Consider the following 25,353-nt stretch of genomic DNA (forward strand, 5'->3'; position numbering starts at 1 on the left):
ACGAATGGCTATATCTTTTGAACCTGTGATGGGATAACACTGAATTTGAAATATAATGTGCAGAATCATGTCCTAAAAAACATATTGCAACAGCAGAGACCAGCTTGATGAAATTCATTAGTTATTTCCACTCCTAATCAAAAACGCTTCAACCCGGTGAGATAAGCAGTTTCTGAACGAATGGCTATATCTTCTGAACTTGTTGATGGATTACACTGAATTTGACATATATTGTGCAGAATCATGTCCTAAAAAACATATTGCAACAGCAGAGACCAGCTTGATGAAATTCATTAGTTATTTCCACTCCTAATCAAAAACGCTTCAACCCGGTGAGATAAGCAATTTTTGAACGAAATGCTATATCTTTTGAATCTGTGATGGGATAACACTGAATTTGAGATATATTTTGCAGAATATTGTCCGAAACAACATATTGCAACAGCAGAAACCAGCTTGATGAAATTCATTAGTTATTTTCACTCCTGATCAAAAACGCTTCAACTCGGTGAGATAAGCATATTTTGAACGAATGGCTATATCTTTTGAATCTGTGATGGGATAACACTAAATCTGATATATATTGTGCAGAATCATGTCCTAAACAACATATTGCAACAGCAGAAACCAGCTTGTTGAAATTCAATAGTTATTTCCACTCCTAATCAAAAACGCTTCAACTCGGTGAGATAAGCACTTTTTGAACGAATGGCTATCTATTTTAAACTTGTTGCTGGATTACACTGAATTTGATATATATTGTGCAGAATCATGTCCTAAAAAACATATTGCAACAGCAGAAACCAGCAAGATGATATTCATTAGTTATTTCCACTGCTAATCTAAAACGCTTCAACTCGGTGATATAAGCAGTTTTTGAACGAATGGCTATATCTTTTGAATCTGTGATGGGATAACACTGAATTTAACATATATTGTGCAGAATCATGTCCTAAAAAACATATTGCAACAACAGAAACCAGCTTGATGAAATTCATTCGTTGTTTCCACTCCTAATCAAAAACGCTTCATCTCGGTGAGATAAGCAATTTTTGAACAAATGGCTATATCTTTTGAACCTGTGATGGGATAACACTGAATTTGAGATATATTGTGCAGAATATTGTCCGAAACAACATATTGCAACAGCAGAAACCAGCTTGATGAAATTCATTAGTTATTTCCACTCCTATTCCAAAATGCTTCAACTCGGTGAGATAAGCACTTTTTGAACGAAGGGCTGTATCTTTTGAACTTGTTGCTGGATAACACTGAATTTGACATATATTGTGCAGAATCATGTCCTAAACAACATATTTTAACAGCAAAACCAGCTTGATGAAATTCATTAGTTATTTCCACTCCTAATCAAAAACGCTTCAACTCGGTGAGATAAGCAATTTTTGAACGAATGGCTATATCTTTTGAATCTGTGACGGGATAACACTGAAATTGACATATATTGTGCAGAATCATGTCCTAAACAACATATTGCAACAGCAGGAGCCAGCTCGATGAAATTCATTAGTTATTTCCACTCCTAATCAAAAACGCTTCAACTTGGTGAGATAAACATATTTTGAACGAATGGTTATATCTTTTGAATTGGTGATGGGATAACACTGAATTTGACATATATTGTGCAGAATCATGTCCTAAACAACATATTGCAACAGCAGAAACCAGCTTGTTCAAATTCAATAGTTATTTCCACTCTAATCAAAAACGCTTCAACTCGGTGAGATAAGCATATTTTGAACGAATGGCCATATATTTTGAACCTGTGATGGGATTACACTGAATTTGAAATATTGTGCAGAATCATGTCCTAAACAACATATTTCAACAGCTGAAACCAGCTCGATGAAATTCATTCGTTATTTCCACTCCTAATCAAAAAGGCTTCAACTCGGTGAGATAAGCATTTTTGAACGAATGGCTATATCTTCTGAACCTGTGATGGGATAACACTGAAATTGACATATATTGTGCAGAATCATGTCCGAAAAAACATATTGCAACAGCAGAAACCAGCTTGATGAAATTCATTGGTTATTTCCAGTCCTAATCCAAAATGCTTCAACTTGGTGAGATAAGCACTTTTTGAACGAAGGGCTGTATCTTTTGAACTTGTTGCTGGATTACACTGAATTTGACATATATTGTGCAGAATCATGTCCTAAAAAACATATTGCAACAGAAGAAACCAGCTTGATGAAATAAATTAGTTATTTCCGAACCTAATCAAAAACGCTTCAACCCGGTGAGCTAAGCAATTTTTGAACGAAATGCTATATCTTTAGAATCTGTAATGGGATAACACTGAATTTGAGATATATTGTGCAGAATATTGTCCGAAACAACATATTGCAACAGCAGAAACCAGCTTGATGAAATTCATTAGTTATTTCCACTCCTAATCCAAAATGCTTCAACTCGATGAGATAAGCACTTTTTGAACGAAGGGCTATATCTTTTGAACTTGTTGCTGGATAACACTGAATTTGACATATATTGTGCAGAATCATGTCCTAAACAACATATTTTAACAGCAAAACCAGCTTGATGAAATTCATTAGTTATTTCCACTCCTAATCAAAAACGCTTCAATTTGGTGATATAAGCACTTTTTGAACGAATGGCTATATCTTTTGAACATGTGATGGGATAACCCTGAATTTGACATATATTGTGCAGAATCATGTTCTAAACAACATATTTTAACAGCAGAAACCAGCTTGATGAAATTCATTAGTTATTTCCACTCCTAATCAAAAACGCTTCCACTTGGTGAGTTAAGCACTTTTTGAACGAATGGCTATATCTTTTGAACATGTGATGGGATAACCCTGAATTTGACATATATTGTGCAGAATCATGTTCTAAACAACATATTTTAACAGCAGAAACCAGCTTGATGAAATTCATTAGTTATTTCCACTCCTAATCAAAAACGCTTCAACTAGGTCAGATAAGCACTTTTTGACCGAAGGGCTATCTATTTCAAACTTGTTGCTGGATTACATTGAATTTGATATATATTGTGCATAATCACTTCCTAAACAACATATTGCATCAGCAGAAACCAGCTCAATGAAATTCATTAGTTATTTCAGTTCCTAATCAAAAACGCTTCAACTCGGTGAGATAAGCATATTTTGAACGAATGGCCATATCTTTTGAACCTGTGATGGGATAACACTGAATTTGAAATATAATGTGCAGAATCATGTCCTAAACAACATATTGTAATCGCAGAAACCAGCTTGATGAAATTCATTAGTTATTTCAGCTCCTAATCAAAAACGCTTCAACTCGCTGAGATAAGCACTTTTTAAACGAATGGCTATATCTTCTGAACCTGTGATGGGATAACACTGAAATTGACATATATTGTGCAGAATCATGTCCTAAACAATATATTTAAAGAGCAGAAACCAGCTTGATGAAATTCATTAGTTGTTTCCACTCCTAATCAAAAACGCTTCAACTCGGTGAGATAAGCAATTTTTGAACGAATGGCTATATCTTATGAATATGTGATGGGATAACACTAAATTTGACATATATTGTGCAGAATCATGTCCTAAACAACATATTATTACAGCAGAAAGAAGGTTGTTCAAATTCAATAGTTATTTCCACTCTAATGAAAAAGCTTCAACTCGGTGAGATAAGCATATTTTGAACGAATGGCTATATCTTTTGAACCTGTGATGGGATTACTCTGAATTTGACATATATTGTGCAGAATCATGTCCTAAACAACACATTTCAACAGCCAAAACCAGCTCGATGAAATTCATTATTTATTTTCACTCCTAATCAAAAACGCTTCAACTCGGTGAGATAAGCACTTTTTGAACGAATGGCTATATCTTTTGAACTTGTTGCTGGATAACACTGAATTTGACATATATTGTGCAGAATCATGTCCTAAAGAAGATATTTTAACAGCAAAACCAGCTTGATGAAATTCATTAGTTATTTCGACTCCTAATAAAAAACGCTTCAACTCGGTGAGATAAGCAATTTTTGAACGAATGGCTATATCTTTTGAACCTGTGATGGGATAACACTGAATTTGAAATATAATGTGCAGAATCATGTCCTAAAAAACATATTGCAACAGCAGAGACCAGCTTGATGAAATTCATTAGTTATTTCCACTCCTAATCAAAAACGCTTCAACCCGGTGAGATAAGCAGTTTCTGAACGAATGGCTATATCTTCTGAACTTGTTGATGGATTACACTGAATTTGACATATATTGTGCAGAATCATGTCCTAAAAAACATATTGCAACAGCAGAGACCAGCTTGATGAAATTCATTAGTTATTTCCACTCCTAATCAAAAACGCTTCAACCCGGTGAGATAAGCAATTTTTGAACGAAATGCTATATCTTTTGAATCTGTGATGGGATAACACTGAATTTGAGATATATTTTGCAGAATATTGTCGGAAACAACATATTGCAACAGCAGAAACCAGCTTGATGAAATTCATTAGTTATTTTCACTCCTGATCAAAAACGCTTCAACTCGGTGAGATAAGCATATTTTGAACGAATGGCTATATCTTTTGAATCTGTGATGGGATAACACTAAATCTGATATATATTGTGCAGAATCATGTCCTAAACAACATATTGCAACAGCAGAAACCAGCTTGTTGAAATTCAATAGTTATTTCCACTCCTAATCAAAAACGCTTCAACTCGGTGAGATAAGCACTTTTTGAACGAATGGCTATCTATTTTAAACTTGTTGCTGGATTACACTGAATTTGATATATATTGTGCAGAATCATGTCCTAAAAAACATATTGCAACAGCAGAAACCAGCAAGATGATATTCATTAGTTATTTCCACTGCTAATCAAAAACGCTTCAACTCGGTGATATAAGCAGTTTTTGAACGAATGGCTATATCTTTTGAATCTGTGATGGGATAACACTGAATTTAACATATATTGTGCAGAATCATGTCCTAAAAAACATATTGCAACAACAGAAACCAGCTTGATGAAATTCATTCGTTGTTTCCACTCCTAATCAAAAACGCTTCATCTCGGTGAGATAAGCAATTTTTGAACGAAATGCTATATCTTTTGAATCTGTGATGGGATAACACTGAATTTGAGATATATTGTGCAGAATATTGTCCGAAACAACATATTGCAACAGCAGAAACCAGCTTGATGAAATTCATTAGTTATTTCCACTCCTATTCCAAAATGCTTCAACTCGGTGAGATAAGCACTTTTTGAACGAAGGGCTGTATCTTTTGAACTTGTTGCTGGATAACACTGAATTTGACATATATTGTGCAGAATCATGTCCTAAACAACATATTTTAACAGCAAAACCAGCTTGATGAAATTCATTAGTTATTTCCACTCCTAATCAAAAACGCTTCAACTCGGTGAGATAAGCAATTTTTGAACGAATGGCTATATCTTTTGAATCTGTGACGGGATAACACTGAAATTGACATATATTGTGCAGAATCATGTCCTAAACAACATATTGCAACAGCAGGAGCCAGCTCGATGAAATTCATTAGTTATTTCCACTCCTAATCAAAAACGCTTCAACTTGGTGAGATAAACATATTTTGAACGAATGGTTATATCTTTTGAATTGGTGATGGGATAACACTGAATTTGACATATATTGTGCAGAATCATGTCCTAAACAACATATTGCAACAGCAGAAACCAGCTTGTTCAAATTCAACAGTTATTTCCACTCTAATCAAAAACGCTTCAACTCGGTGAGATAAGCATATTTTGAACGAATGGCCATATATTTTGAACCTGTGATGGGATTACACTGAATTTGAAATATTGTGCAGAATCATGTCCTAAACAACATATTTCAACAGCTGAAACCAGCTCGATGAAATTCATTCGTTATTTCCACTCCTAATCAAAAAGGCTTCAACTCGGTGAGATAAGCATTTTTGAACGAATGGCTATATCTTCTGAACCTGTGATGGGATAACACTGAAATTGACATATATTGTGCAGAATCATGTCCGAAAAAACATATTGCAACAGCAGAAACCAGCTTGATGAAATTCATTGGTTATTTCCAGTCCTAATCCAAAATGCTTCAACTTGGTGAGATAAGCACTTTTTGAACGAAGGGCTGTATCTTTTGAACTTGTTGCTGGATTACACTGAATTTGACATATATTGTGCAGAATCATGTCCTAAAAAACATATTGCAACAGAAGAAACCAGCTTGATGAAATAAATTAGTTATTTCCGAACCTAATCAAAAACGCTTCAACCCGGTGAGCTAAGCAATTTTTGAACGAAATGCTATATCTTTAGAATCTGTAATGGGATAACACTGAATTTGAGATATATTGTGCAGAATATTGTCCGAAACAACATATTGCAACAGCAAAACCAGCTTGATGAAATTCATTAGTTATTTCGACTCCTAATCAAAAATGCTTCAACTCGGTGAGATAAGCATATTTTGAACGAAGGGCCCTATCTTTTGAACATGTGATGGGATAACACTGAATTTGATATATTTTGTGCAGTATCATGTCCTTTACAACATATTGCAACAGCAGAAACCAGCTTGATGTAATTCATTAGTTATTTTCACTCCTAATCAAAAACACTTCAACTCGGTGAGATAAGCATATTTTGAACGAAGGGCCCTATCTTTTGAACCTGTGATGGGATTACACTGAATTTGAAATATTGTGCAGAATCATGTCCTAAACAACATATTTCAACAGCTGAAACCAGCTCGATGAAATTCATTAGTTATTTCCACTCCTAATCAAAAAGGCTTCAACTCGGTGAGATAAGCACTTTTTGAACGAATGGCTATATCTTCTGAACTTGTGATGGGATAACACTGAAATTGACATATATTGTGCAGAATCATGTCCGAAAAAACATATTGCAACAGCAGAAACCAGCTTGATGAAATTCATTGGTTATTTCCACTCCTAATCCAAAATGCTTCAACTCGGTGAGATAAGCAATTTTTGAACGAATGGCTGTATCTTTTGAACTTGTTGCTGGATAACACTGAATTTGACATATATTGTGCAGAATCATGTCCTAAACAACATATTATAACAGCAAAACCAGCTTGATGAAATTCATTAGTTATTTCCACTCCTAATCAAAAACGCTTCAACTCGGTGAGATAAGCAATTTTTGAACGAATGGCTATATCTTTTGAATCTGTGATGGGATAACACTGAATTTGACATATATTGTGCAGAAACATGTCCTAAACAACAAATTTCAATATTAGAAACCAGCTTGTTCAAATTCAATAGTTATTTCCACTCTAATCAAAAACGCTTCAACTCGGTGAGATAAGCATATTTTGAACGAATGGCCATATCTTTTGAACCTGTGATGGGATTACACTGAATTTGAAATAATGTGCAGAATCATGTCCTAAACATCATATTTCAACAGCTGAAACGAGCTCGATGAGATTCATTAGTTATTTCCACTCCCAATAAAAAAGGCTTCAACTCGGTGAGATAAGCAGTTTTTGAACGAATGGCTATATCTTTTGAACTTGTTACCGGATTATACTGAATTTGACATATATTGTGCAGAATCATGTCCTAAAAAACATATTGCAACAGAAGAAACCAGCTTGATGAAATAAATTAGTTATTTCCGAACCTAATCAAAAACGCTTCAACCCGGTGAGCTAAGATATTTTTGAACGAAATGCTATATCTTTTGAATCTGTGATGGGATAACACTGAATTTGAGATATATTGTGCAGAATATTGTCTGAAAAAACATATTGCAACAGCAGAAACCAGCTTGATGAAATTCATTAGTTATTTCCACTCCTAATCCAAAATGCTTCAACTCGATGAGATAAGCACTTTTTGAACGAAGGGCTATATCTTTTGAACTTGTTGCTGGATAACACTGAATTTGACATATTGCAACAGCAGAAACCAGCTTGATGAAATTCATTATTTTTTTCCACTCCTAATCAAAAACGATTCAACTAGGTCAGATAAGCACTTTTTGACCGAAGGGCTATCTATTTCAAACTTGTTGCTGGATTACACTGAATTTGATATATATTGTGCAGAATCACTTCCTAAACAACATATTGCATCAGCAGAAACCAGCTCATTGAAATTCATTAGTTATTTCAGCTCATAATCAAAAACGCTTCAACTCGGTGAGATAAGCATATTTTAAAAGAATGGCCATTTCTTTTGAACCTGTGATGGGATAACACTGAATTTGAAATATAATGTTCAGAATCATGTCCTAAACAACATATTGTAATCGCAGAAACCAGCTTGATGAAATTCATTAGTTATTTCAGCTCCGAATCAAAAATGCTTCAACTCGGTGAGATAAGCACTTTTTGAACGAATGGCTATATCTTCTGAACCTGTGATGGGATAACACTGAAATTGACATATATTGTGCAGAATCATGTCCTAAACAATATATTTAAACAGCAGAAACCAGCTTGATGAAATTCATTAGTTGTTTCCACTCCTAATCAAAAACGCTTCAACTCGGTGAGATAAGCAATTTTTGAACGAATGGCTATATCTTTTGAATATGTGATGGTATAACACTAAATTTGACATATATTGTGCAGAATCATGTCCTAAACAACATATTGCAACAGCAGAAAGAAGGTTGTTCAAATTCAATAGTTATTTCCACTCTAATGAAAAACGCTTAAACTCGGTGAGATAAGCACTTTTTGAACGAATGTCTATATCTTCTGAACCTGTGATGGGATAACACTGAATTTGACATATATTGTGCAGAATCATTTCCGAAAAAACATATTGCATGAGCAGAAACCAGCTTGATGAAATTCATTAGTTATTTCCACTTCTAATCTAAAACGCTTCAACTCGGTGAGATAAGCACTTTTTGAACGAATGGCTATATCTTTTGAACATGTGATGGGATAACCCTGAATTTGACATATATTGTGCAGAATCATGTCCTAAACAACATATTTTAACAGCAGAAACCAGCTTGATGAAATTCATTAGTTTTTTCCACTCCTAATCAAAAACGCTTCAACTCGGTCAGATAAGCACTTTTTGACCGAAGGGCTACCTATTTCAAACTTGTTGCTGGATTACACTGAATTTGATATATATTGTGCATAATCACTTCCTAAACAACATATTGCATCAGCAGAAACCAGCTCAATGAAATTCATTAGTTATTTCCACTCCTAATCAAAAAGGCTTCAACTCGGTGAGATAAGCACTTTTTGAACGAATGGCTATATCTTCTGAACCTGTGATGGCATAACACTGAAATTGACATATATTGTGCAGAATCATGTCCGAAAAAACATATTGCAACAGCAGAAACCAGCTTGATGAAATTCATTAGTTATTTCCACTCCAAATCTAAAATGCTTCAACTCGGTGAGATAAGCACTTTTTGAACGAATGGCTATTACTTCTGAACTTGTTGCTGGATTACACTGAATTTGATATATATTGTGCAGAAGCTTGTCCTAAAAAACATATTGCAACAGCAGAAACCAGCTTGATGAAATTCATTAGTTATTTCCACTCCAAATCAAAAACGCTTACACTCGGTCAGATAAGCACTTTTTGAACGAATGGCTATATCCTTTGAACTTGTTGCTGGATAACACTGAATTTGACATATATTGTGCAGAAACATGTCCTAAACAACACATTTCAATATTAGAAACCAGCTTGTTCAAATTCACTAGTTATTTCCACTCTAATCAAAAACGCTTCAACTCGGTGAGATAAGCATATTTTGAACGAAGGGCCATATCTTTTGAACTTGTTACCGGATTACACTGAATTTGACTTATATTGTGCAGAATCATGTCCTAAAAAACATATTGCAACAGCAGAAACCAGCTTGATGAAATTCATTAGTTATTTCCGAATCTAATCAAAAACGCTTCAACTCGGTGAGATAAGCAATTTTTGAACGAAATGCTATATCTTTTGAATCTGTGATGGGATAACACTGAATTTGAGATATATTGTGCAGAATCATGTCCTAAACAACATATTGCAACAGCAGAAACCAGCTTGATGAAATTCATTAGTTATTTCCACTCCTATTCCAAAATGCTTCAACTCGGTGAGATAAGCACTTTTTGAACGAAGGGCTATATCTTTTGAACTTGTTGCTGGATAACACTGAATTTGACATATATTGTGCAGAATCATGTTCTTAACAACGTATTTTCACAGCAAAACCAGCTTGATGAAATTCATTAGTTATTTCCACTCCTAATCAAAAACGCTTCAACTCGGTAAGATTAGCAATTTTTGAACGAATGGCTGTATCTTTTTAATCTGTGATGGGATAACACTGAATTTGAGATATATTGTGCAGAATCATGTCCTAAACAACATATTGCAACAGCAGAAACCAGCTTGATGTAATTCATTAGTTATTTTCACTAATAATCAAAAACGCTTCAACTCGGTGAGATAAGCATATTTTGAACGAAGGGCCCTATCTTTTGAACCTGTGATGGGATAACACTGAATTTGAAATATAATGTGCAGAATCATGTCCTAAACAACATATTTTAATCGCAGAAACCAGCTTGATGAAATTCATTAGTTATTTCAGCTCCTAATCAAAAACGCTTCAACTCGGCGGGATAAGCACTTTTTGAACGAATGGATATATCTTTTGAATCGGTGATGGGATAACATTGAATTTGACATATATTGTGCAGAAACATGTCCTAAACAACATATTGCAACAGCAGAAACCAGCAAGATGATATTCATTAGTTATTTCCACTCCTAATCAAAAACGCTTCAACTTGGTGAGATAAACATATTTTGAACGAATGGTTATATCTTTTGAATCGGTGATGGGATAACACTGAATTTGACATATATTGTGCAGAATCATGTCCTAAACAACATATTGCAACAGCAGAAACCAGCTTGTTCAAATTCAATAGTTATTTCCACTCTAATCAAAAACGCTTCAACTCGGTGAGATAAGCATATTTTGAACGAATTGCCATATCTTTTGAACCTGTGATGGGATTACACTGAATTTGAAATATTGTGCAGAATCATGTCCTAAACAACATATTTCAACAGCTGAAACCAGCTCGATGAAATTCATTAGTTATTTCTACTCCGAATCAAAAAGGATTCAACTTGGTGAGATAAGCACTTTTTGAACGAATGGCTATATCTTCTGAACCTGTGATGGGATAACACTGAATTTGACATATATTGTGCAGAATCATGTCCGAAAAAACATATTGCATGAGCAGAAACCAGCTTGATGAAATTCATTAGTTATTTCCACTTCTAATCTAAAACGCTTCAACTCGGTGAGATAAGCAATTTTTGAACGAATGGCTATATCTTTTGAATCTGTGATGGGATAACACTGAATTTGACATATATTGTGCAGAATCATGTCCTAAACAACATATTGCAACAGCATGAGCCAGCTCGATGAAATTCAATAGTTATTTCCACTCCTAATCAAAAACACTTCAACTTGGTGAGATAAACATATTTTGAACGAATGGTTATATCTTTTGAATCGGTGATGGGATAACACTGAATTTGACATATATTGTGCAGAATCATGTCCTAAACAACATATTGCAACAGCAGAAACCAGCTTGTTCAAATTCAATAGTTATTTCTACTCTAATCAAAAACGCTTCAACTCGGTGAGATAAGCATATTTTGAACGAATTGCCATATCTTTTGAACCTGTGATGGGATTACACTGAATTTGAAATATTGTGCAGAATCATGTCCTAAACAACATATTTCAACATCTGAAACCAGCTCGATGAAATGCATTAGTTATTTCTACTCCGAATCAAAAAGGCTTCAACTCGGTGAGATAAGCACTCTTTGAACGAATGGCTATATCTTCTGAACCTGTGATGGGATAACACTGAATTTGACATATATTGTGCAGAATCATGTCCGAAAAAACATATTGCAACAGCAGAAAACAGCTTAATGAAATTCATTATTTATTTCCACTCCTAATCTAAAATGCTTCAACTCTGTGAGATAAGCACTTTTTGAACGAATGGCTATTACTTCTGAACTTGTTGCTGGATTACACTGAATTTGATATATATTGTGCAGAAGCATGTCCTAAAAAACATATTGCAACAGCAGAAACCAGCTTGATGAAATTCATTAGTTATTTCCACTCCAAATCAAAAACGCTTACATTCGGTCAGATAAGCACTTTTTGAACGAATGGCTATATCCTTTGAACTTGTTGCTGGATAACACTGAATTTGACATATATTGTGCAGAATCATGTCATAAACATCATATTTCATCAGCAGAAACCAGCTCGATGAGATTCATTAGTTATTTCCACTCCTAATAAAAAAGGCTTCAACTCGGTGAGATAAGCACTTTTTGAACGAATGGCTATGTGTTTTGAACTTGTTACCGGATTAAACTGAATTTGACATATATTGTCCAGAATCATGTCCTGAACAACATATTTTAATCGCAGAAACCAGCTTGATGACATTCATTAGTTATTTCAGCTCCTAATCAAAAACGCTTCAACTCGGTGAGATAAGCACTTTTTGACCGAATGGATATATCTTTTGAATCGGTGATGGGATAACATTGAATTTGACATATATTGTGCAGAAACATGTCCTAAACAACATATTGCAACAGCAGAAACCAGCAAGATGATATTCATTAGTTATTTCCACTCCTAATCAAAAACGTTTCAACTTGGTGAGATAAACATATTTTGAACGAATGGTTATATCTTTTGAATCGGTGATGGGATAACACTGAATTTGACATATATTGTGCAGAATCATGTCCTAAACAACATATTTTCACAGCAAAACCAGCTTGATGAAATTCATTAGTTATTTCCACTCCTAATCAAAAACGCTTCAACTCGGTAAGATAAGCAATTTTTGAACGAATGGCTATATCTTTTGAATCTGTGATGGGATAACATTTAATTTGAGATATATTGTGCAGAATCATGTCCTAAACAACATATTGCAACAGCAGAAACCAGCTTGATGCAATTCATTAGTTATTTTCACTCCTAATCAAAAACGCTTCAACTCGGTGAGATAAGCATATTTTGAACAGAGGGCCCTATCTTTTGAACCTGTGATGGGATAACACTGAATTTGAAATATAATGTGCAGAATCATGTCCTAAACAACATATTGTAATCGCGGAAACCAGCTTGATGAAATTCATTAGTTATTTCAGCTCCTAATCAAAAACGCTTCAACTCGGTAAGATAAGCAATTTTTGAACGAATGGCTATATCTTTTGAATCGGTGATGGGATAACATTGAATTTGACATATATTGTGCAGAAACATGTCCTAAACAACATATTGCAGCAGCAGGAGCCAGCTCGATGAAATTCATGAGTTATTTCCACTCCTAATCAAAAACGCTTCAACTTGGTGAGATGAACATATTTTGAAAGAATGGTTATATCTTTTTAATCTGTGATGGGATAACACTGAATTTGACATATATTGTGCAAAATCATGTCCTAAACAACATATTTTAACAGCAAAACCAGCTTGATGAAATTCATTAGTTATTTCCACTCCTAATCAAAAACGCTTCAACTCGATGAGATAAGCAATTTTTTAACGAATGGCTATATCTTTTGAATCTGTGATGGGATAACACTGAATTTGAGATATATTATGCAGAATCATGTCCTAAAAAACATATTGCAACAGCAGGAGCCAGCTCGATGAAATTAATTAGTTATTTCCACTCCTAATCAAATACGCTTCAACTTGGTGAGATAAACATGTTTTGAACGAATGGCTATATCTTCTGAACCTGTGATGGGATAACACTGAAATTGACATATATTGTGCAGAATCATGTCCTAAACAACATATTGCAACAGCAGAAACCAGCTTGTTCAAATTCAATAGTTATTTCCACTCTAATCAAAAACGCTTCAACTCGGTGAGATAAGCATATTTTGAACGAATGGCCATATCTTTTGAACCTGTGATGGGATTACACTGAATTTGAAATATTGTGCAGAATCATGTCCTAAACAACATATTTCAACAGCTGAAACCAGCTCGATGAAATTCATTAGTTATTTCCACTCCTAATCAAAAAGGCTTCAACTCGGTGAGATAAGCACTTTTTGAACGAATGGCTATATCTTCTGAACCTGTGATGGGATAACACTGAAATTGACATATATTGTGCAGAAACATATCCTAAACAACACATTTCAATATTAGAAACCAGCTTGTTCAAATTCAATAGTTATTTCCACTCTAATCAAAAACGCTTCAACTCGGTGAGATAAGCATATTTTGAACGAATGGCCATATCTTTTGAACCTGTGATGGGATTACACTGAATTTGAAATATAGTGCAGAATCATGTCCTAAACATCATATTTCAACAGCAGAAACCAGCTCGATGAGATTCATTAGTTATTTCCACTCCTAATAAAAAAGGCTTCAACTCGGTGAGATAAGCACTTTTTGAACGAATGGCTATGTCTTTTGAACTTGTTACCGGATTACACTGAATTTGACATATATTGTGCAGAATCATGTCCTAAAAAACATATTGCAACAGCAGAAACCAGCTTGATGAAATTCATTAGTTATTTCCAAACCTAATCAAAAACGCTTCAACCCGGTGAGATAAGCAATTTTTGAACGAAATGCTATATCTTTTGAATCTGTGATGGGATAACACTGAATTTGAGATATATTGTGCAGAATCATGTCCTAAACAACATATTGCAACAGCAGAAACCAGCTTGATGCAATTCATTAGTTATTTTCACTCCTAATCAACAACGCTTCAACTCGGTGAGATAAGCATATTTTGAACGAATGGCCATATCTTTTGAACCTGTGATGGGATTACACTGAATTTGAAATATTGTGCAGAATCATGTCCTAAACATCATATTTCAACAGCTGAAACCAGTTCGATGAGATTCATTAGTTATTTCCACTCCTAATAAAAAAGGCTTCAACTCGGTGAGATAAGCACTTTTTGAACGAATGGCTGTCTTTTGAACTTGTTACCGGATTTCACTGAATTTGACATATATTGTGCAGAATCATGTCCTAAAAAACATATTGCAACAGCAGAAACCAGCTTGATGAAATTCATTAGTTATTTCCACTCTAATCAAAAACGCTTCAACTCGGTGAGATAAGCATATTTTGAACGAATGGCCATATCTTTTGAACCTGTGATGGGATTACACTGAATTTGAAATATTGTGCAGAATCATGTTCTAAACATCATATTTAAACAGCAGAAACCAGCTCGATGAAATTCATTAGTTATTTCCACTCCTAATGAAAAAGGCTTCAACTCGATGAGATAAGCACTTTTTGAACGAATGGCTATGTCTTTTGAACTTGTTACCGGATTACACTGAATTTGACATATATTGTGCAGAAGCATGTCCTAAAAAACATATTGCAACAGCAGAAACCAGCTTGATGAAATTCATTAGTTATTTCCACTCCTAATCAAAAACGCTTCAACTCGGTGGGATAAGCACTTTTTGAACGAATGGCTATATCTTTTGACTCTGTGATGGGATAACCCTGAAATTGACATATATTGTTCAGAAACATGTCCTAAACATCACATTTCAATATTAGAAACCAGCTTGTTCAAATTCAATAGTTATTTCCACTCTAATCAAAAACGCTTCAACTCGGTGAGATAAGCATATTTTGAACGAATGGCCATATCTTTTGAACCTGTGATGGGATTACACTGAATTTGAAATATTGTGCAGAATCATGTCCTAAACATCATATTTCAACAGCTGAAACCAGCTCGATGAGATTCATTAGTTATTTCCACTCCTCATAAAAAAGGCTTCAACTCGGTGAGATAAGCACTTTTTGAACGAATGGCTATGTCTTTTGAACTTGTTACCGGATTACACTGAATTTGACATATATTGTGCAGAATCATGTCCTAAAAAACATATTGCAACAGCAGAAACCAGCTTGATGAAATTCATTAGTTATTTCCAAACCTAATCAAAAACGCTTCAACCCGGTGAGATAAGCAATTTTTGAACGAAATGCTATATCTTTTGAATCTGTGATGGGATAACACTGAATTTGAGATATATTGTGCAGAATCATGTCCTAAACAACATATTGCAACAGCAGAAACCAGCTTGATGCAATTCATTAGTTATTTTCACTCCTAATCAACAACGCTTCAACTCGGTGAGATAAGCATATTTTGAACGAATGGCCATATCTTTTGAACCTGTGATGGGATTACACTGAATTTGAAATATTGTGCAGAATCATGTCCTAAACATCATATTTCAACAGCTGAAACCAGTTCGATGAGATTCATTAGTTATTTCCACTCCTAATAAAAAAGGCTTCAACTCGGTGAGATAAGCACTTTTTGAACGAATGGCTGTCTTTTGAACTTGTTACCGGATTTCACTGAATTTGACATATATTGTGCAGAATCATGTCCTAAAAAACATATTGCAAAAGCAGAAACCAGCTTGATGAAATTCATTAGTTATTTCCACTCTAATCAAAAACGCTTCAACTCGGTGAGATAAGCATATTTTGAACGAATGGCCATATCTTTTGAACCTGTGATGGGATTACACTGAATTTGAAATATTGTGCAGAATCATGTTCTAAACATCATATTTAAACAGCAGAAACCAGCTCGATGAAATTCATTAGTTATTTCCACTCCTAATGAAAAAGGCTTCAACTCGATGAGATAAGCACTTTTTGAACGAATGGCTATGTCTTTTGAACTCGTTACCGGATTACACTGAATTTGACATATATTGTGCAGAAGCATGTCCTAAAAAACATATTGCAACAGCAGAAACCAGCTTGATGAAATTCATTAGTTATTTCCACTCCTAATCAAAAACGCTTCAACTCGGTGGGATAAGCACTTTTTGAACGAATGGCTATATCTTTTGACTCTGTGATGGGATAACCCTGAAATTGACATATATTGTTCAGAAACATGTCCTAAACATCACATTTCAATATTAGAAACCAGCTTGTTCAAATTCAATAGTTATTTCCACTCTAATCAAAAACGCTTCAACTCGGTGAGATAAGCATATTTTGAACGAATGGCCATATCTTTTGAACCTGTGATGGGATTACACTGAATTTGAAATATTGTGCAGAATCATGTCCTAAACATCATATTTCAACAGCTGAAACCAGCTCGATGAGATTCATTAGTTATTTCCACTCCTAATAAAAAAGGCTTCAACTCGGTGAGATAAGCATTTTTTGAACGAATGGCTATGTCTTTTGAACTTGTTACCGGATTACACTGAATTTGACATATATTGTGCAGAATCATGTCCTAAAAAACATATTGCAACAGCAGAAACCAGCTTGATGAAATTCATTAGTTATTTCCGAACCTAATCAAAAACGCTTCAACCCGGTGAGATAAGCAATTTTTCAACGAAATGCTATATCTTTTGAATCTGTGATGGGATAACACTGAATTTGACATATATTGTGCAGAATCATGTCCTAAACAACATATTTTCACAGCAAAACCAGCTTGATGAAATTCATTAGTTATTTCCACTCCTAATCAAAAACGCTTCAACTCGGTAAGACAAGCAATTTTTGAACGAATGGCTATATCTTTTGAATCTGTGATGGGATAACACTGAATTTGAGATATATTGTGCAGAATCATGTCCTAAACAACATATTGCAACAGCAGAAACCAGCTTGATGCAATTCATTAGTTATTTTCACTCCTAATCAACAACGCTTCAACTCGGTGAGATAAGCATATTTTGAACAGAGGGCCCTATCTTTTGAACATGTGATGGGATAACACTGAATTTGAAATATAATGTGCAGTATCATGTCCTAAACAACATATTGTAATCGCGGAAACCAGCTTGATGAAATTCATTAGTTATTTCAGCTCCTAATCAAAAACGCTTCAACTCGGTGGGATAAGCACTTTTTGAACGAATGGCTATATCTTTTGAATCGGTGATGGGATAACATTGAATTTGACATATATTGTGCAGAAACATGTCCTAAACAACATATTGCAACAGCAGGAGCCAGCTCGATGAAATTCATGAGTTATTTCCACTCCTAATCAAAAACGCTTCAACTTGGTGAGATAAACATATTTTGAACGAATGGTTATATCTTTTGAATATGTGATGGGATAACACTAAATTTGACATATATTGTGCAGAATTCTGTCCTAAACAACATATTGCAACAGCAGAAACCAGCTTGTTGAAATTCAATAGTAATTTCCACTCCTAATAAAAAACGCTTCAATTTGGTGAGATAAGCACTTTTTGAACGAATGTCTATATCTTTTGAACCTGTGATGGGATAACACTGAATTTGATATATATTGTGCAAAATCATGTCCTAAAAAACATATTGCAACAGCAGAAACCAGCTTGATGAAATTCATTAGTTATTTTCACTCCTAATCAAAAACACTTCCACTATGTGAGATAAGCACTTTTTGAACGAATGGCTATATCTTTTGAACCTGTGATGGGATAACAATGAATTTGACATATATTGTGCAGAATCATGACCTAAACAACATATTTTAACAGCAGAAACCAGCTTGATGAAATTCATTAGTTTTTTCCACTCCTAATCAAAAACGCTTCAACTAGGTCAGAAAAGCACTTTTTGACCGAAGGGCTATCTATTTTAAACTTGTTGCTTGATTACACTGAATTTGATATATATTGTGCAGAATCATGTCCTAAACAACATAATGCAACAGCAGAAACCAGCTTGATGAAATTCATTAGTTATTTTCACTCCTAATCAAAAACGCTTCAACTCGGTGAGATAAGCAATTTTTGAACGAATGGCTATATCTTTTGAATCTGTGATGGGATAACACTGAATTTGATATATATATTGTGCAGAATCATGTCCGAAACAACATATTGCATCAGGAGAAACCAGCTCGATGAAATTCATTAGTTATTTCCACTCCTAATCAAAAACGCTTCAACTCGGTGAGTTAAGCATATTTTGAAAGAATGGCCATACCTTTTGAATCTGTGATGGGATAACACTGAATTTGAGATATATTGTGCAGAATATTGTCCGAAACAATATATTGCAACAGCAGAAACCAGCTTGATGAAATTCATTAGTTATTTCCACTCCTAATCAAAAACGCTTCAACCCGTTGAGATAAGCAATTTTTGAACGAAATGCTATATCTTTTGAATCTGTGATGGGATAACACTGAATTTGAGATATATTGTGTAGACTATTGTCCTAAACAACATATGCAACAGCAGAAACCAGCTTGATGAAATTCATTAGTTATTTTCACTCCTGATCAAAAACGCTTCAACTCGGTGAGATAAGCATATTTTGAACGAATGGCCATATCTCTTTTGAACCTGTGATGGGATTACACTGAATTTGAAATATTGTGCAGAATCATGTCCTAAACATCATATTTCAACAGCTGAAACCAGTTCGATGAGATTCATTAGTTATTTCCACTCCTAATAAAAAAGGCTTCAACTCGGTGAGATAAGCACTTTTTGAACGAATGGCTGTCTTTTGAACTTGTTACCGGATTTCACTGAATTTGACATATATTGTGCAGAATCATGTCCTAAAAAACATATTGCAACAGCAGAAACCAGCTTGATGAAATTCATTAGTTATTTCCACTCTAATCAAAAACGCTTCAACTCGGTGAGATAAGCATATTTTGAACGAATGGCCATATCTTTTGAACCTGTGATGGGATTACACTGAATTTGAAATATTGTGCAGAATCATGTTCTAAACATCATATTTAAACAGCAGAAACCAGCTCGATGAAATTCATTAGTTATTTCCACTCCTAATGAAAAAGGCTTCAACTCGATGAGATAAGCACTTTTTGAACGAATGGCTATGTCTTTTGAACTTGTTACCGGATTACACTGAATTTGACATATATTGTGCAGAATCATGTCCTAAAAAACATATTGCAACAGCAGAAACCAGCTTGATGAAATTCATTAGTTATTTCCGAACCTAATCAAAAACGCTTCAACCCGGTGAGATAAGCAATTTTTCAACGAAATGCTATATCTTTTGAATCTGTGATGGGATAACACTGAATTTGACATATATTGTGCAGAATCATGTCCTAAACAACATATTTTCACAGCAAAACCAGCTTGATGAAATTCATTAGTTATTTCCACTCCTAATCAAAAACGCTTCAACTCGGTAAGACAAGCAATTTTTGAACGAATGGCTATATCTTTTGAATCTGTGATGGGATAACACTGAATTTGAGATATATTGTGCAGAATCATGTCCTAAACAACATATTGCAACAGCAGAAACCAGCTTGATGCAATTCATTAGTTATTTTCACTCCTAATCAACAACGCTTCAACTCGGTGAGATAAGCATATTTTGAACAGAGGGCCCTATCTTTTGAACATGTGATGGGATAACACTGAATTTGAAATATAATGTGCAGTATCATGTCCTAAACAACATATTGTAATCGCGGAAACCAGCTTGATGAAATTCATTAGTTATTTCAGCTCCTAATCAAAAACGCTTCAACTCGGTGGGATAAGCACTTTTTGAACGAATGGCTATATCTTTTGAATCGGTGATGGGATAACATTGAATTTGACATATATTGTGCAGAAACATGTCCTAAACAACATATTGCAACAGCAGGAGCCAGCTCGATGAAATTCATGAGTTATTTCCACTCCTAATCAAAAACGCTTCAACTTGGTGAGATAAACATATTTTGAACGAATGGTTATATCTTTTGAATATGTGATGGGATAACACTAAATTTGACATATATTGTGCAGAATTCTGTCCTAAACAACATATTGCAACAGCAGAAACCAGCTTGTTGAAATTCAATAGTAATTTCCACTCCTAATAAAAAACGCTTCAATTTGGTGAGATAAGCACTTTTTGAACGAATGTCTATATCTTTTGAACCTGTGATGGGATAACACTGAATTTGATATATATTGTGCAAAATCATGTCCTAAAAAACATATTGCAACAGCAGAAACCAGCTTGATGAAATTCATTAGTTATTTTCACTCCTAATCAAAAACACTTCCACTATGTGAGATAAGCACTTTTTGAACGAATGGCTATATCTTTTGAACCTGTGATGGGATAACAATGAATTTGACATATATTGTGCAGAATCATGACCTAAACAACATATTTTAACAGCAGAAACCAGCTTGATGAAATTCATTAGTTTTTTCCACTCCTAATCAAAAACGCTTCAACTAGGTCAGAAAAGCACTTTTTGACCGAAGGGCTATCTATTTTAAACTTGTTGCTTGATTACACTGAATTTGATATATATTGTGCAGAATCATGTCCTAAACAACATAATGCAACAGCAGAAACCAGCTTGATGAAATTCATTAGTTATTTTCACTCCTAATCAAAAACGCTTCAACTCGGTGAGATAAGCAATTTTTGAACGAATGGCTATATCTTTTGAATCTGTGATGGGATAACACTGAATTTGATATATATATTGTGCAGAATCATGTCCGAAACAACATATTGCATCAGGAGAAACCAGCTCGATGAAATTCATTAGTTATTTCCACTCCTAATCAAAAACGCTTCAACTCGGTGAGTTAAGCATATTTTGAAAGAATGGCCATACCTTTTGAATCTGTGATGGGATAACACTGAATTTGAGATATATTGTGCAGAATATTGTCCGAAACAATATATTGCAACAGCAGAAACCAGCTTGATGAAATTCATTAGTTATTTCCACTCCTAATCAAAAACGCTTCAACCCGTTGAGATAAGCAATTTTTGAACGAAATGCTATATCTTTTGAATCTGTGATGGGATAACACTGAATTTGAGATATATTGTGTAGACTATTGTCCTAAACAACATATGCAACAGCAGAAACCAGCTTGATGAAATTCATTAGTTATTTTCACTCCTGATCAAAAACGCTTCAACTCGGTGAGATAAGCATATTTTGAACGAATGGCCATATCTTTTGAACCTGTGATGGGATTACACTGAATTTGAAATTTTGTGCAGAATCATGTCCTAAACAATATATTTCAACAGTTGAAACCAGCTCGATGAAATTCATTAGTTATTTCCACTCCTAATCAAAAAGGCTTCAACTCGGGGAGATAAGCACTTTTTGAACGAATGACTATATCTTCTGAACCTGTGATGGGATAACACTGAAATTGACATATATTGTGCAGAATCATGTCCGAAAAAACATATTGCAACAGCAGAAACCAGCTTGATGAAATTCATTAGTTATTTCAGCTCCTAATCAAAAACGCTTCAACTCAGTGGGATAAGCACTTTTTGAACAAATGGCTATATCTTTTGAATCGGTGATGGGATAACATTGAATTTGACATATATTGTGCAGAAACATGTCCTAAACAACATATTGCAACAGCAGGAGCCAGCTCGATGAAATTCATGAGTTATTTCCACTCCTAATCAAAAACGCTTCAACTTGGTGAGATAAACATATTTTGAACGAATGGTTATATCTTTTGAATATGTGATGGGATAACACTAAATTTGACATATATTGTGCAGAATTCTGTCCGAAACAACATATTGCAACAGCAGAAACCAGCTTGTTGAAATTCAATAGTAATTTCCACTCCTAATAAAAAACGCTTCAATTTGGTGAGATAAGCACTTTTTGAACGATTGTCTATATCTTTTGAACCTGTGATGGGATAACACTGAATTTGATATATATTGTGCAAAATCATGTCCTAAAAAACATATTGCAACAGCAGAAACCAGCTTGATGAAATTCATTAGTTATTTTCACTCCTAATCAAAAACACTTCCACTATGTGAGATAAGCACTTTTTGAACGAATGGCTATATCTTTTGAACCTGTGATGGGATAACAATGAATTTGACATATATTGTGCAGAATCATGACCTAAACAACATATTTTAACAGCAGAAACCAGCTTGATGAAATTCATTAGTTTTTTCCACTCCTAATCAAAAAGCGCTTCAACTAGGTCAGAAAAGCACTTTTTGACCGAAGGGCTATCTATTTTAAACTTGTTGCTTGATTACACTGAATTTGATATATATTGTGCAGAATCATGTCCTAAACAACATATTGCAACAGCAGAAACCAGCTTGATGCAATTCATTAGTTATTTTCACTCCTAATCAACAACGCTTCAACTCGGTGAGATAAGCATATTTTGAACGAATGGCCATATCTTTTGAACCTGTGATGGGATTACACTGAATTTGAAATATTGTGCAGAATCATGTCCTAAACATCATATTTCAACAGCTGAAACCAGTTCGATGAGATTCATTAGTTATTTCCACTCCTAATAAAAAAGGCTTCAACTCGGTGAGATAAGCACTTTTTGAACGAATGGCTGTCTTTTGAACTTGTTACCGGATTTCACTGAATTTGACATATATTGTGCAGAATCATGTCCTAAAAAACATATTGCAACAGCAGAAACCAGCTTGATGAAATTCATTAGTTATTTCCACTCTAATCAAAAACGCTTCAACTCGGTGAGATAAGCATATTTTGAACGAATGGCCATATCTTTTGAACCTGTGATGGGATTACACTGAATTTGAAATATTGTGCAGAATCATGTTCTAAACATCATATTTAAACAGCAGAAACCAGCTCGATGAAATTCATTAGTTATTTCCACTCCTAATGAAAAAGGCTTCAACTCGATGAGATAAGCACTTTTTGAACGAATGGCTATGTCTTTTGAACTTGTTACCGGATTACACTGAATTTGACATATATTGTGCAGAAGCATGTCCTAAAAAACATATTGCAACAGCAGAAACCAGCTTGATGAAATTCATTAGTTATTTCCACTCCTAATCAAAAACGCTTCAACTCGGTGGGATAAGCACTTTTTGAACGAATGGCTATATCTTTTGACTCTGTGATGGGATAACCCTGAAATTGACATATATTGTTCAGAAACATGTCCTAAACATCACATTTCAATATTAGAAACCAGCTTGTTCAAATTCAATAGTTATTTCCACTCTAATCAAAAACGCTTCAACTCGGTGAGATAAGCATATTTTGAACAAATGGCCATATCTTTTGAACCTGTGATGGGATTACACTGAATTTGAAATATTGTGCAGAATCATGTCCTAAACATCATATTTCAACAGCTGAAACCAGCTCGATGAGATTCATTAGTTATTTCCACTCCTAATAAAAAAGGCTTCAACTCGGTGAGATAAGCACTTTTTGAACGAATGGCTATGTCTTTTGAACTTGTTACCGGATTACACTGAATTTGACATATATTGTGCAGAATCATGTCCTAAAAAACATATTGCAACAGCAGAAACCAGCTTGATGAAATTCATTAGTTATTTCCAAACCTAATCAAAAACGCTTCAACCCGGTGAGATAAGCAATTTTTGAACGAAATGCTATATCTTTTGAATCTGTGATGGGATAACACTGAATTTGAGATATATTGTGCAGAATCATGTCCTAAACAACATATTGCAACAGCAGAAACCAGCTTGATGCAATTCATTAGTTATTTTCACTCCTAATCAACAACGCTTCAACTCGGTGAGATAAGCATATTTTGAACGAATGGCCATATCTTTTGAACCTGTGATGGGATTACACTGAATTTGAAATATTGTGCAGAATCATGTCCTAAACATCATATTTCAACAGCTGAAACCAGTTCGATGAGATTCATTAGTTATTTCCACTCCTAATAAAAAAGGCTTCAACTCGGTGAGATAAGCACTTTTTGAACGAATGGCTGTCTTTTGAACTTGTTACCGGATTTCACTGAATTTGACATATATTGTGCAGAATCATGTCCTAAAAAACATATTGCAACAGCAGAAACCAGCTTGATGAAATTCATTAGTTATTTCCACTCTAATCAAAAACGCTTCAACTCGGTGAGATAAGCATATTTTGAACGAATGGCCATATCTTTTGAACCTGTGATGGGATTACACTGAATTTGAAATATTGTGCAGAATCATGTTCTAAACATCATATTTAAACAGCAGAAACCAGCTCGATGAAATTCATTAGTTATTTCCACTCCTAATGAAAAAGGCTTCAACTCGATGAGATAAGCACTTTTTGAACGAATGGCTATGTCTTTTGAACTTGTTACCGGATTACACTGAATTTGACATATATTGTGCAGAAGCATGTCCTAAAAAACATATTGCAACAGCAGAAACCAGCTTGATGAAATTCATTAG

Source organism: Fistularia commersonii, chromosome 23 (genome assembly GCF_037954325.1).
Source record: "Fistularia commersonii isolate RoL2024-O1a breed Wild chromosome 23, RoL_Fcom_v1.0, whole genome shotgun sequence".
In the NCBI taxonomy this organism is placed as follows: domain Eukaryota; kingdom Metazoa; phylum Chordata; class Actinopteri; order Syngnathiformes; family Fistulariidae; genus Fistularia; species Fistularia commersonii.